The sequence below is a fragment of the Nicotiana tabacum genome, chromosome 20 (genome assembly GCF_000715075.1).
Source record: "Nicotiana tabacum cultivar K326 chromosome 20, ASM71507v2, whole genome shotgun sequence".
Taxonomy (NCBI): Eukaryota; Viridiplantae; Streptophyta; class Magnoliopsida; order Solanales; family Solanaceae; genus Nicotiana; species Nicotiana tabacum.
This window is the reverse complement of record NC_134099.1, coordinates 96015594-96031509: the sequence shown is the minus strand read 5'-3', so window position 1 is coordinate 96031509 and position 15916 is coordinate 96015594. Positions and strand designations below refer to the sequence as shown.

General features: G+C 37.0%; 1 non-coding gene across 1 annotated transcript; it reads right to left on the bottom strand.

The window, feature by feature from the left end:
* Window positions 1-1689: 1689 nt before the first annotated feature.
* On the bottom strand, window positions 1690-1761 carry TRNAK-UUU (transfer RNA lysine (anticodon UUU)). Its single transcript has one exon. It is a non-coding gene; the product is annotated as a tRNA-Lys (tRNA).
* Between the last annotated feature and the right edge of the window lie 14155 nt (window positions 1762-15916).

Here is a 15916-nt window from a genome sequence, read left to right as displayed (position 1 = left end):
TGCAACTTCCATAATTCCATTCCGACCCCTATATCAAAATCTAACCTATCAACCGGAAAACGCCAAAATTCCAATTTCGCCAATTCAAGCCTAAATCTACTCTGAATCTCCAAAACACATTCTAATCACGCTCCTAAGTCCCAAATCACCTCCCGAAGCTATTTGAACAATCGGAACTCATATCCAAGCCCTTTAACACATAAATCAATATCCGGTTGACTTTTCCAACTTAAGCTTCCTCAAAAGAGACTAAGTGTCTCAAACCTTACAAAACCTCTCCGAACCCGAGTCAACCAACCCGGTAACACAAAATACAGCTGAACAAGGCAATAAAAAGCAGAAATGAGGGAAATGGAGCAGTAACTCATGAGACGACTGGCCGGGTCGTCACAAATGATTTTTTATTTTTTTATCATAGTTTTTCCCGTCTTCTTACATAACTCGTCAACAATACTTTTCCACCCATCTTTATTTAAGTAAGTGTTTGGTCTATTTCCTTTTCTAACCTCTTGCTCACACAACTCAAGAAATATAATATGCGTATCATCGTCCCGCTTAGCATTGTCCTGCATGATTGAATGTAAATAATCTGAAAAAAGATAGAACAACCAAGAAGCTAAGACTGAAGTTACATAATGAGAGCCTAAAAGAGCCTTATGTTTGACAAAACGAATGCCTTTAGGTGTTTTCTTTGAGGCTCCGTGAATATTTGCAGCTCTCGAGCAAAGATGGCTACTTGTCTTTGTTTATTAATGAAGTATTATGTTTGGTTTCTGTCATATTTGAGAAATGAGACCAATAGCCTTGTTTATGATGGCTTTAATAAGAACTAGACAAACAAGTAAATACTCGATCACATTCATTCCAACAGCAGAATCTGATGAACTAAAGAAGGCAACACAAAACTAAGAACTTTCTTATATAATACATCTTTCAGCCACAAGGTCGAAACTTGAAAAGTAACCAAGGGTCTAAATTCAACCATATCAGTCACTTTTCACCAGCTATCTCAAATAACCCAGAAAAATGCAATTTTTACATTACGATGTGTGCTGCAGTATGCACATTATGGAAGTGTAGAACATTTATGAATTTGCAGGTCACCTTTACTAACAAAAATCAAAAAGGAAGAAAAGTTTAGAAAAGAAATATTTGGGCAGAATTGATCTAATATAACTCTTTGGTATGGCATATTGTGACCAAGCTTTAATATGGCCCAAAAAGAATATTCAGGTCCGACAAAGTTGATTCTATCCAAAGTAGAGTTGGTGGAGATAATATAGGCTAAAGCCAATCGACCAGTTACACCTAATCAGAAAACTATATTCGTTGTACCCAAAAAAAATACAAAACAGAAGAGCAATTTATAATATGTTTTTTCTTGTGAAACAGACAGAGTTGATGAAACACGCCTTGTGGGAGCGTCAAAGCAAAGGCAAAGCGTATTTTTCACACAGCAAAATATATATAGTCACAGATTCATGTCAAATCTCAAGGAAAAGCCAAATAAAAAGGGGATTTCCCATTTAATCCAAAATTTTGAAAACACACTAGGAATTGTAATTCAATAGGAAGATTAAATTTACTGGACTGATGAGGCTTTCAAATTGGAGCTAAAGTTGGGGAGAATTATGGAAGAAGAGGAAGAAGAACGCAGAGGCTGCAACATGAATCGACAAAAGAAAAGGAGACCGTTTGTGGGGAATGAACCCACGACCACGTGGTTAAAAGCCACATGCTCTACCACTGAGCTAAGAAGGCCTGTTGTGTGCTAACTGCTTAATGAAAACTAAATCTATAACAGCTTCATATACAACAATCATATCCATGTTACTGCACGTGCCACAACACACCACAAAGTTTCAAACAACTAACTATGTTTATTTCTTGTGCAAGAAGAAATTTGACTTAGAAAATAAGGCTACAAACAATTTAAGGCATAACTTTTGAAGATCATTTTCAAATTATTATACAAAGTTTTGTACCTTACAAAATTTTATGGACCTATAAAAGGAAAAAAAAGAAGTGAAAGTACTAATAAAAATATTCAATTTGCTTGAAAAGAAGTAAAAATATTGACATGCAAGAGGGAAGATAGGAATTGTACCCTAAGACCCCGTTTGGACATAAGAAATTTTTTCCCTTTTGTCAAAAAAATTTCACTTTTCTCCGAAATCGGCGTTTGTTCAAAATTTTCACTCAAATCACTCACAAAATTTCAAAAACAACCCAAAATTATATTCATGCCCAAACACAACTCTAAATTTCAAATATCATTTTCACTTGAAAAATTTTCTCACCCTATTTTGGAATTTTATAATTCTTATGTCCAAACGCCCACTTAAATAAATCGTTTTAAAAGATTCAACTCCATGTTGATAAGCGTTTTAATGTAAATCTCTGTATTTTCGTAATAGTATAAATTAGAAATACAAATTACTACATTTTAGGTTCTGTTTGAAAAGCCACTCGATAATTGAAATTAGTGTAATTACTAGGACAGTAATTACACAACCTAGTAATTACACAATATAATACTTACGATAACCTATTTGTTTATCATAACGTAATTACAATGTAATTACAACAGTACTGTTTGGTTGCACAAGTGTAATTACACAGTTAGATTCAATTATAAATGAAATAATTATCAAAACTTAAAAATTAATATAATAAATATATGCATATAAATAATATTTTATAAGTATAAATGATATTAGATTTGGTATTTAAGATGCATATTTTTTTCATGAATATACATTAATTAGTAATCATATATTTATAACTAATATTGTAAAAATAATTAATATATATTTTCCAAATTAATAATACTTAGTTTAATTAATTATAAATAAAAACATACCTTTTGTAAGAACATCATGGAATGTATGTTTGATAAAATAAATTAATATTTATAAATATAATGGCGAACATTATTCAAATATTTGACAAAACTAATCTATCAAATTCTAACTAAGAAATGAACAATGTGCAATATGAAATAACAAGCCAATACTATTAAAACAAGCAAATTGGAACCATAAATATAACACAATCTCGAAATAAGAAAAATAGTTTAACATATGTTAAATTCAAACATAATAAAAATACGTTTGAATACAACATAATATTAGCAAACATAATAAGTTTATAACCTCATTCAATAACAAAATTTTACTATAATAACATCTCTCATTATATGCCAAGTTTGTTTATAACTCATTATTTCTAGTATTAGGCGTAGTTTTAAAAACTAGAATAATAACGCAGTTACGCTAAATGAAGAAAATAAAATAAATAAAAAATTAAATATACGATCAACTACATGGAATCACAAGAATTAAAGGTAGAGAAATAAAAGATATATAATGTGCAAAGAAAACTGTATTTTAAAATAAAAATAATGGAAATAATAAAAAGTTATAAAAAAATAAATTAAAATGAAAACAAAAAGGAAAGAAATTAAAAGGTAACTTTGTAATTAGATAGTGTAATTGTAGACAATAAATTTGCGTCAAGAAAATAAAATCAAGACCGAAAAATATCGCAACAATCGTAGTAATTTGAGAGTTACAATCTCCATGGATCCTCTGATTCTTTTTCCCAACAATAAATAAATTTAAGGGCCTTTGAGCTTGATCTTGAATATGTAGTTTGATGACGTCCAAATCCACTACTAAAAAGTAAATTGACACGGTCGCATGCAATATAATTTACCCAACTATGAGTCAGGGTCGAATCCCACAGAAAACAATATATAGGCGATTAGGAATGTAAGAGAATTATCACTTGTTATGCAATGCCAAACACTTAGAATTGGTTTTAGAAAATTTTTATACCTAAATGCAGAAATGTAAACTAACCTAGAAAGCAAGTAAAATGATCAATGGCTACAAGTATGGATGCATCGGAAATTACACTCAAGTAACGAACCAATGTATTTCACGATTTTACAAATATGAGCGAGCTTATGTTAATTAGTCACGGGTAATAATTCTATATTAGCTTCTTCCAAAGACTAATACGACTTCCTAATTGAATTATCCCTAAAACAATTAGGAGATTAAGCACCCCCGATTATGGCTACAACTAGTTCAATCCTATCCCTAAGTAGAATCTATAAAATGAGGGTTAAAGTCTTAAGTTCTTGTTAATTAATCTTTTTCAACCCCAAATAATCTTTCCCAAAATTAATTCGGAGTTAATGGGCGAGTCCTAGGGTTAGTTAATACCTTCGAAGACATTAAAGAACAAGAATAATTAAAGAAACAATAACTCACTTCATAAAAGATAAGAAATCATTCAATACATAAGTACAACAAGATATTTAATCCACACTTTAAACAAGAATATTCTCATAAACAAGGTTCAAGTGTTGGATAAAATACTACACACTTAGATATTCAATACAAAGCAAGGAAATGAAGAAATGAACATAAATGGGTAAGAAATTCTCAACCAAAAGCTTCAAATCTTCAAGACCAAAGTGTATGTGCAAACCCTAGCTTCTCACCTTGTTCTCTCTAGTCCTAAGACTGAAAATAAGCTAAAAAATCTTTTACAAATGAGCTGGTTTGGGTATTAAAGGGTTTGGGGCCAAAAAATGTGCAATGACATAATTTCCCATAACTGAAGCACGATTTTCGCATTTGCGAACAAAAGTTCGCAATTGCGAACTATGACCATACTGTTGACCTTCGCATTTGCGATCAAGACTTCGCATTTGCGAAGGTTGACTGCCTGGGTTGACTTCGTATTTGCGAAGACTGCTTGATTGTTCTTCCTTCGCAATTGCGATGGATTACTCGCAATTCCCAACTCTGATTTCTTCGCATTTCCCAGGATTGTGTCGCATTTGCGACAACTGAGGCCCCTTTCTAGATTTTCTTATTTTTAGCTTCTTTTTGACTCGTTTCACTTGGTTTCTTCAAGATCACTTCTAAATCACATAGAACATGTAATATAGAAGTAAATGGCATTAAACACGTGGTTTTATTACTCAAACATAGCAAAAATATAGGCTTAAAGACAAGATAAGTTGGTAAAATACCAATTTATCAAACCCCCAAACTTAAACTATTGCTTGTCCTCAAGCAATAAAGGCGATAAAATCTCCTCCCAAGTATTTAACTCAACATTGCATCCTTATCATGCCAAGCTAAAAAGGTTTATAAGCACAAACACATGACTTTGATTAATACCAACAATTAATCCAAAGCATATGAATTACCGAACACTTCTCATGAATTTCATTACATTTCAAGTGCTCAAACACTATGCAAATCAAAGTAGCAAATCAAGTCATAACACTAAAGCTTCAAAATTTGCTTCTCTATCACAATTATCTTCTCTCGTTCATTCCTCTCAATTGGAAATGGGATTAAATTCACAACTCAAATCTCACGTGTCCTCACACTTTAGAGAGAATCCCACACTCATAATTTGCAATTCAAACATAAATGGGATATCAAGTGGAAAGAATAAGCTCTCACTCTCACAAATATATTCAGATGCACAAAAGTAGGGCCATAGACTTGCCCTTATTTTAATTCTCCGTCTATTCAAGAACATTCGGTTGGAGGTTCCATAAGGACTTTTTGAGCTTGTAATGTAGGTTTAGGGAAGGGTTGGAGCATTTAGGATACAAGTGACTACACTCTCCTTGAACACTACTCACATTTGTCTTTCTTTTTGCACTTTGCTTCCTTTTTTTAAACCACATAGCCTTTATTGGCATCTAATTATCAACATAGAGCCACCTTAAAACACCTCTCTTAGTTTTTCAAGACTCCATATTTATATATCTATATAGTGTTTTTTTTGTATAGCTGTTTTCTTTTGGAGCTTGAGTAATTTCATAAGGACACTTTGAGATATATCTTTCTCCACTCAATGTACAACCTTACCGATTTTTCAACTTGATACCAACACCCCCAAACTTAGGCTTTTAGCCTCATTCTCAATATTCAAGGAGGGACAGGTGCAAAAGAGGGAATTATTTCATAAAAGGGTAAAGGTTTGTAATGAGGTGGCCAAAGAAAAGGTTAAAGGCTCAAATGAGAGAAACTAGTGATTATATTTATGCAATGGTAGGCTTGAAAGGCTAAAAAGGCTTTTTCAAAGATTACAAAGAATGCCTAAGGTCATCCCTCCAACCAAACACAATTAACTTTAGCATTAAAAAACCAACCGGGCAAGTTCTAGACTACAAATGATGCAAAAGAACTTCACAATAAGTCTCACCACACATGGCACATGAAAATTCAAGTGGAATACAAATTCAAAATCCAATTCAAACCAATGAATCTCAAGGAAATTTTGTGTGGCCCAAAAAGCTATTTAGTGAATCAAAGAGCCAAAAATTGAGTCTAAAAGTCATGACAATGATTTTTTTACTTCAATTATTTTTCTTTTTTAAGGATCAAAAATTCATATACCGAGGTTTAAATTGTGTTGGTACCAAGTAAGTCACAATTTTGCCAATGGGCCAACACCCCACTCAAACCACTTATTCTTCCTAAATTAATAAAACTATATCTAAACTACAAGATTAATTCCCTTAAAAAAGTTGCCTAGCTATCCATCATCGAGAAAAGTCGACAACAATTTACTAACAATTATCCGGTTCAAGAAGAAAATTGGCATCCTCGAAAAAAGAACCGTGGTACAAAGAAAACCAAGGATATCGCCACTAAAATAAAACATACTAAAATAAGAAGCTAATAAACAAAACTAAGAAGCTAATAAACATCAAGTAACTAAAACATACTATATATAAAAACAAGAATTCAAGAAGCTAGTAAACATACTAATATAACACATCACATGAAAATACAATAACATCAAAATAAAAACAACCAAAGTACCAATCTGCCATATCCACAGTTATCCACATTATACAAGAACAACAGTTATACAAGAAGCCACCCCCAACTAAAGATATTGCAATGTCCCCAATGCAACTAAACATAATAGAGTAAAATGGTGGAAAGTGCTCCCTGAATACTACATCAGGTGCTCTCCTCACTGTCTGACTCAGAGGCATCCTCCTCTCCTTCTTCCTCGGACCAATCAACTGGAGCATCATCATCATCTACCGGCCTGGTCGATGGCATTGGGTCTTGAGGCTTTAGGACTTTCCACAGCCCCTTCACACCCTTAGACATGCGGGTAAAGAATTTGTCTATTTTTTTCTCCCTTTTCTTCATCTTGGTATGTGCCTTTGCCATAGTGTCATGAGAACTACTCAACTTACAATGTGCCTTGGCCAGATCAGTGTATGCCTTTGGAAGTTCATAGTTTGATTTGTGGTGTGATTCGTCATTTGGCATTTGATATGATATGTGACCTCGAGCGAGTCCGTATTAGGTTATATAACTTATTTGTGTGTTTAGACGAGATCCCGGGGGCCTTGGGTGTGTTCCGAGTGGGCTACGGGTCATTTTTCCTTATTTTTGAACTGTTGTTTTCTGGTGTCTAATATCCTCCTCCGCGTTCGCTAAGCCCCTTCCGTGTTCGCGAAGAGTCTCTGTTGGTCGCCTCAATTTTCCTTCTTCGCGTTCGTGTAACACGCCTCGCGTTCATGAAGCTCTGTCTCTTCCTTCATCGCGTTCGCATTTGTCCCTCGTGTTCACGTAGTTATGCCGTTCCACTCTTCACGATTGCATACTACTTCACGCGTTCGCAAAAGGCAGTTTTTGGGCCATCAGACTTTCCTTCTTTGCGTTTGTGAAGGAATTGTCGCGTTTGTGACGAGCAACCTGGGCAGCCTTCATTTTTCTTCTTCGCGAACGCGATACTTCCTCCGCATTCGCAATGCACAAATGCCTGGGCAGACAGAATATATCCCAAAATTGAGGGTTAGACCATTTTATTCATATCTTGACTTATGAAGCTCGGTTTTGAGCGATTCTTTGAGGGGTTTTCACACAAATCAATTGGGTAAGTGTTCTTCACCTAGAATCTAACATATTCCATGATTTTATCTTCATTTTCATCATTTAGTTTGTGTTTTGAGTTGAGGAAAATGTTGGTTTTGAAAGAAAATTTCTAAAATAAAAAATCGTGATTTGAGGGACCAAATGGTATCGAAATTTGATAAATTTTGTATGGTTGAACTCGTGTCGAAATGGATATTCGGTTTTTGTAAAATTTTGCCGGGTTCTCAGGTGCGGGCCCAGGAGTCGACTTTTCGACCGATTTGGATTTTGTTAAAGATTGAGACTTTATGATCCGGAATAGTTTCTTATGTGTTTTATTTGTGCTTTGAAGTTAAATTGGTTAGATTTGAGCTGTCCGGAGGTCTTTTCACCTGAGAAGTGCATTTTAGAGTATCGGTTTGTCGTCTTTGCGGTAAGTATCATTCCTAACCTTGTGTGAGGGACTTCCCCGTAGGATTTGAGTCTGCTATGTTGATTGTAGTTCGTGTACGCGAGGGGACGAGTGCGTGCTCGGACTTATTTGTGGAAAATTGGCCTTTTAGGATTCTTAGGTCCTTATATTCATCGAGTATGAAGTTGTTTGTGAAATGGTTGAATTCCCTATTTACTAGTTTCACCTCTACATGCTTTAATTGGAATTAATTGCTTTATGATTCATTCTTATTTCCTAATTGACTCTTATTTTGCTTAACTGAAGATTTTTACCTCTTCTATTGCCATGCTATCTTTCATAACTGCTTGTCTTTATTGGAAATTATTATTCTCTCCTGTAATTGTTTAGTCTTAATTCAGGTTATAATTATCTTCGCGCTGCTCATTCTTAATTGAAATTGTTGTATATTCTTCGTAATTTTTCCAACCTTAAAAGAAGTCTAGATATCCTATATTTAGTTGACATTTCCTTATTTGGATTTATTTGACTAGTGTTAGCTTCCTTGTTGCTGAACTACATATTGTGGGGTCATTTCTACATATTATTTTTTTCCCTTGTTGAGCTGTTCTTATTACGCTTAGTATCCTCTATTGTGGTTATTCCTTGTGAGCTAGTTTTACCAAATCATTATGATCGAAAGTTCTCGAGTTGATTTACTTATCATGTTCTTGTATATATTGTCATTGTTGTTGTTGCACTTGTTGTGGCGGTGCACGAGGTTTCTGCCATGCTGTTGTTGATATTGCGATGCACGAGGTTTCTACCGTGCAGTTGTTGTTATGGGGTTGCACGAGGTTTCTGCCATGCTATTGCTACTATTGATATATTGCACATGCGGCGTGACAAGGCTGGATATATATATATATATATATATATATATATATATATATATATATATATATATATATATGTGTGTGTGTGTGTGTGTGTGTGTGTGTGTGTGTGTGGGTTGCGCATGTGGAGAGACAAGGTGGGAACATTATGAAGCATGTGTGGCGAAACAAGGCGGGCACTTATTATATTATTAATTGCACACGTGGCTAGACAAGGTGGGCTATGTGAGGGATTGATTGTGATTATTTGTGATGGCCTAGGGGCATTCTTGTTGTTTGATATTGTGTTGTGGTACACATACCTGTATGAGTTTTATCTCATAGAAGTTGTGAGAAAACATCTTACGTGCTGTCTGTTCTTTTTCTTCTACTTATTAGCTGGTAGGAACTATGTTAGAGCACATGCACAAGCATACAAGTAGTTGAACACTCTCATTGGATATGAAGTTCTCCTGATATTGTTGAGTATAGATGTACACCCTCGTTTACTTGTCATATATGTGAGAGTAGCTCTAATTAGCAAGTGAGTTGTTAGCGTAACCATGAGGTGTGATGAGGGCACAGGATGCCAAGTATTATAGTTCAGGTATTGAGACCCGTGAATTGCAATTTGTCCGAGATTCGGTACTTCATGGAGTTTGTTGGCTAAGATTTGATGTGAACATTGTCGTAGGTTCTGAGTTATTGCTTACCTTTACAATATTTGTGATCTAGGTTTTGGGTTTGTGATTTCGTTCGCTCTTCGATGTCATTATTATGGTATTTCCGTTGTTACTTGCCATTTTCTTTCCCTTATTATGATTGGTGTATTGTTAGCCATAGTGTGTAGCCTTTATATATATACATCATGTTTCGTTGTTCCCATGCTTATATTTTTACAGTTTATTTGACTAGTAGGTGTCTTGACTGTTCCTCATCACTACTCCATCGAGGTTAGTCTTGATACTTACTGGGCACCGCCGTGGTGTGCTCATACTACTCTTCTACACATTTTTGTCGTGTAGATCCCATGTATCAATCATTAGTAGCTATGCGGATCATTTTTTAGGAGACTCCAGGTAAACCTGTTGTTGTAAATCTTCTTACTTGTATTCAACTATTTTTATTTTTTTTTCAAACTGTTGTTTTTAGAAGTGGTAAATAACTTTGTAGAGCTTATGACTTGTACTACCAGGTTTTGGGAATATGTTCATTGTATAAATAATTCATTCTGGAAGAATTTTAAGTTGTTGTTTATTATTGTTGTTCTTTCGTAGATGTTAGACTTACCTAGTCATTAAGACTAGGTGTTGTCACGAAACCCAACGGAAGGGAAATTGGGTCGTGACAAGTTGGTATCAAATCTCTAGGTTCATAGGTGCTACGAGTCATAAGCGAGTTTAGTAGAGCCTTGCGGATCGGTACGGAGACGTCTGTACTTATCTTCTAGAGGCTACGGAACTATTAGGAAATCTTACTTCTTTCATTCCTATCATGCAAGCTTATTGATCTCGGTGTCTGAACTATTATCATTCCATTCTCTCACAGATGGTGAGGACATGCATTGTAGTTACCGATGGCACTACTCCTGGAGCAGGGGTCGCTGGAGGCAGAGGCCGACGAGGAGTACGTGCCACAGCTAGAGCACCTACCAGAGCAGGTGTTGAGGAGCCGCCAGTAGCTCTAGTTAGGGGGCAGGTACCGGAGGCGCCTGTTGTTACCCCCGGACTTCAGGAGATGTTAGCACAGTTCCTGAGCATGTTTGACACATTGGCTTAGGCAGGGTTGATCCTGGTTGCACCAGCTACTTCACAGACTGGGGGAGGGACTCACAGGGTTTTCTGGAGGAATGCCATCACATTCTCCTCACTATGGGTATTGTTGAGTCGATTGGGGCTGCTTTTACTACATTCCAGCTTAGAGGAGTGGCTTATCAGTAATGGCGGGCATATGAGTTGAGTAGCCCAGCCGAGTCAGTTTCACTTATATGGGTTTAGTTTTCAGAGATGTTCCTGAGAGAGTTCGTACCCCAGTCTCTTCAGGATACATGGCACGTAGAGTTTTAACAACTGCGCCAGGGCACTATGTCAGTATCAAAGTATGCCGTTAGATTTAGTGATTTGGCCAAACATGCACCGACCTTGGTCTCTACGATTCAGGAGAGGGTCCGCCGGTTTATTGAGGGACTCCATCCCAGCATCAGGACTAGCATGGCCCGGGAGTTGGAGATAGATATTCCGTATCAGCAAATCGTGAGTATTGCAAGGAGGGTGCAGGGTATGCTGCCTCGAGAGAGAAAGAGGAGAGAGAGGTCATGCGAGGCCAGGAGAGAGAGGAAAAGCAGGGCTATGAGAAAGAGAGGGTAGACGAGATCAGGAGAGAGAGTTTGGGGAGGCGATGAGGCCACATAGACTGAGGAGGTCTGCTGGTCCTTATTTTGGAGGCAGGGTACAACATGGTAGAGGTTTTATGGGTCAGCCGATTTAGTTCACGCTTCAGGCTTTGCATAGTGATTCAGGTCTTCATGGGTCTCGAAGTACCCGTACCGCACAAGTCCCACAGCCACGTCAGCAGTGAGGTTGCTTCGAGTGTGGAGATATTAGCCATATGGTGAGAGATTGTCCCAGACTTCAGGCCGAAATGTCACAGCGAGGTATTCATACGAGTAGAGGGCGCCCAAGAGGGGGAGGCCCGGTCTGTTGATGTGCTTCATATAGTAGGCTTAAGGCCTCTATGCCAGATGATGTCATTTCAGGTATGATTTTGATTTGTTATAGAGGAGCGTTATCCGTAGCTCATTGTAGGTCTGTGTATCGGGATGAGTTTCCCTATCTGTTCCTCCAGTTATGGGTGTGTTTCATGATTAGCACTCTGTTTATGTGATTACCCTGTTGGGAGGTTCTATGAGTGATAGTCGTGCCTATCGTCTATTTCTAGGCCTTGTTGAGGGTTATGAGACTAGTAGTAAATTCCTGTTGTCCTTTTCGGTAGGCTTGATGCGATTTATTAGTATTTTTGGCTACGAGCCGTGATGTTTATGCTCCACCGGTATGGGAGTCAGTACATGTTGTAATTTTGTTGACGGAATTGATCTAGTGAGAGTTTCCAGCTGGTTTGATGTGTACCCTACTTGTGATTCGGGGTTGAGGACAGAACCCTCGTGATTTCATGTGATTTGATGTGTTAAGACCGGATTGTGTACCGCGGTGGAAGTTGTATCAGTATGAGATCCTTTTGATTCTTTTATATGCTTTAATTCTTTCTTGTTAGATTTTTTTGTAGATTAGTATTAATAGAAAATTTTGTGCTTGTCGGGCTTGTTTGATAGTTCCTTTATATGTTTCCCTTTCCATATTCAGTTATTTTCATTCTGTGCTTCTTGAGTTTTAGCTTGTGGGGTGTGTACCCGTTGGTATTAGCTATGATTTTGTGATTCGGGTATTTAGCTATGTGGATTTCGTGGTTATTGTATCATCGACAGTGTTGTGGAGGTTTGAAACAGGTCCCTATTAAATATGAGGCTTATAGCCGGTGCTGAATTTGGTTTCGAGCGAATATTGTGATCATCAATGTTACTGTGGGCCTATGTGCGATGTGTCATGTTGTAAGGTTGTACTATATGGGTGTTGGCATGAATTGATGTAGCTGGTTGAGACTGATACCAGGTATGGATTTAGAATCGGGACGTTGGAAATGGATGGAAAGTGAGAATTCTGGCTTCAAGGCTAATTGGTATTGTTAGAACGGCTAAATTTCAATTGAGTTGATGTTGTCATGTTTATGTGGATTGGGGTGACGTGGGATCACCCGCGGGTGTATGTTGGAAGTGTGCATTCAGCAACTTTAGGACTTCAAGGCAAATCTAGGCACGTTCGAGGATGAACGTGGTTTTAAGAGGAGGAGGATGTAACGACCCGGCCAGTTGTTTTGAGAATTTAAGCTCTGTTTAGTGGCGTAAGGTTCGGAACAACTTCATAATATGGGTAACGACTTGCTTGCATGGTTGAATTCAGTTAACGGATGATTCAGAATCGAAATGCGAGAAGGAATCTAGTTTTGGAAGCTTAAACGGCGAGAATTTGACAGAAATTGGACTTTTGAGTAAACGGCTCCGGAATGGGTTTTAGGTGATTTCAACAACTTTGTATTGTGATTTGGGTCTTAGGCATGTGTCCGTATTCGGATTTGGAGGCCCGTAGGGTAAATTGAGCTGTTTCGGTTAAATTGGAAAAATTAAAGTTTGGAAAATGGAGAAGTTTGACCCACAGTTGACTTTTGTGATATCGGGGTCGGAATGTGATTTTGAGAGTTGTAACAGCTCCATTATGTCATTTTGGACTTGTCTGTAAAATTTGGCATCATTCCGAGTTAATTTGATCGGTTTCGGCACAAGTTTTCGAAGTTGGAAGATTTGGAAGTTCATAGTTTGATTCGTGGTGTGATTGGTCGTTTCGGCATTTGATGTGATATGAGACCTCAACAGAGTCCGTATTAGGTTATATGACTTGTTTGTGTGTTTATACGGTATCCTGGGGGCCTCGGGTGTGTTCCGGGTGGGCTACGGGTCATTTTCCCTTATTTTTGAACTCCTGTTTTCTGGTGTCTGATATCCTCCTCCACGTTCGCGAAGAGTCTCTGTTGGTCGCCTCAATTTTCCTTCTTCGCGTTCGTGTAACACGCCTCGCGTTCGTGAAGCTTTGTCTCTTCCTTCATCACGTTCGCATTTGTCCCTACCGTTCGCGTAGTTATGCCATTCCACTCTTCGCGATCGCATACTACTTCACGCGTTCGTGAAGGGCAGTCTTTGGGCTATCAGACTTTCCTTCTTTGTGTTTGGGAAGGAATTGTCGCGTTCGCGATGAGCAACCTGAGCAGCCTTCATTTTTCTTCTTCGCGAACGCGATACTTCCTCCGCATTCGCGATGCACAAATGCCTAGGCACACAGAATATATCCCAAAATTGAGGGTTAGGCCATTTTATTCATATCATGACTTATGGAGCTCGGTTTTGAGCGATTCTTTGAGGGTTTTTCACACAAATCGATTGGATAAGTTTTCTTCACCTAGAATCCAACATATTCCATGATTTTATCTTTATTTTCATCATTTAATTTGTGTTTTTAGTTGAGGAAAATGTTGGTTTTGAAAGAAAATTTCTAAAATGAAAAATCGTGATTTGAGGGACCAAATGGTATCGAAATTTGATAAATTTTGTATGGTTGAACTCGTATCAAAATGGGTATTCGATTTTTGTAAAAATTTGTCAGGTTCCAAGGTGCTGGCCCGGGGGTCGACCTTTGGACCGATTTTTGATTTTTGTTAAAGATTGAGACTTTATGATCCGGAATAGTTTCTTATGTGTTTTATTTGTGCTTTGAAGTTAAATTGGTTAGATTTGGGCTGTCTGGAGGTCTTTTCACCCGAGGAATGCATTTTAGAGTATCAGTTTGTCGTCTTTGTGGTAAGTATCTTGCCTAACCTTGTATGGGGGACTTCCCCTTAGGATTTGAGTCTGCTATGTTGATTGTAATTCGTGTACGCGAGGTAACGAGTACGTGCTCGGACTTATTTGTGGAAAATTGGCCTTTTAGGGTTCTTAGATCCTTATATTCATCGAGTATGAAGTTGTTCGTGAAATGATTGAATTTCATATTTACTAGTTTCACCTCTACATGCTTTAATTGGATTTAATTGCTTTATGATTCATTCTTATTGCCTAATTGACTCTTATTTTGCTTAACTGAAGATTTTTACCTTTTCTATTGCCATGCTATCTTTCATAACTGCTTGTCTTTATTGGAAATTATTATTTTCTCTCCTGTAATTGTTTAGTCTTAATTGAGGTTATAATTATCTTCCCGCTGCTCATTCTTAATTAAAATTGTTGTATATTCTTTGTAATTTGCCCAACCTTAAAAGAAGTCTAGATATTCTATATTTAGTTGACATTTCCTTATTTAGAATTATTTGACTAGTGTTAGCTTCCTTGTTGCTGAACTACATATTGTGGGGTCATTGCTATATATTATTTTCTCCCTTGTTGAGCTGTTCTTATTACGCTTAGTATCCTCTATGGTGGCTATTCCTTGTAAGCTAGTTTTACCGAATCCTTTTGATTGAAAGTTCTCGAGTTGATTTACTTGTCATGTTCTTGTATATATTGTATACCTGTATGAGTTTTATCTCGTGGAAGCTGTGAGAAAACATCTTACGTGTTGTCCATTCTTTTTCTTCTGCTTATTAGCTGGTAGGAAATATGTTAAAGCACTTGCACAAGCATACACGTAATTGAACACTCCCATTGCATATGAAGTTCTCCTGATATTGCTGAGTATAGATGTACACCCTCGTTTACTTGTCATATATGTGAGAGTAGCTCTAATTAGCAAGTGAGTTGTCAGCGTAACCATGAGGTGTGATGAGGGCACATGATGCCAAGTATTATGGTTCAGGTATTGAGACCCGTAAATTGCAATTTGTCCGAGATTCGATAGTTCATGGAGTTTGTTAGCTAAGACTTGATGTGAACACTGTCGTAGGTTCTGAGTTATTGCTTACCTTTACTGTATTTGTGATCTAGGTTTTGGATTTGTGATTTCGTTCGCTCTTAGATGTCATTATTATGGTATTTCCGTTGTTACTTGCCATTTTCCTTCCTTATTGTGATTGGTGTATTGTTAGCCACAATGTGTAGCCTATATATATATATATATACACATATACACACACAC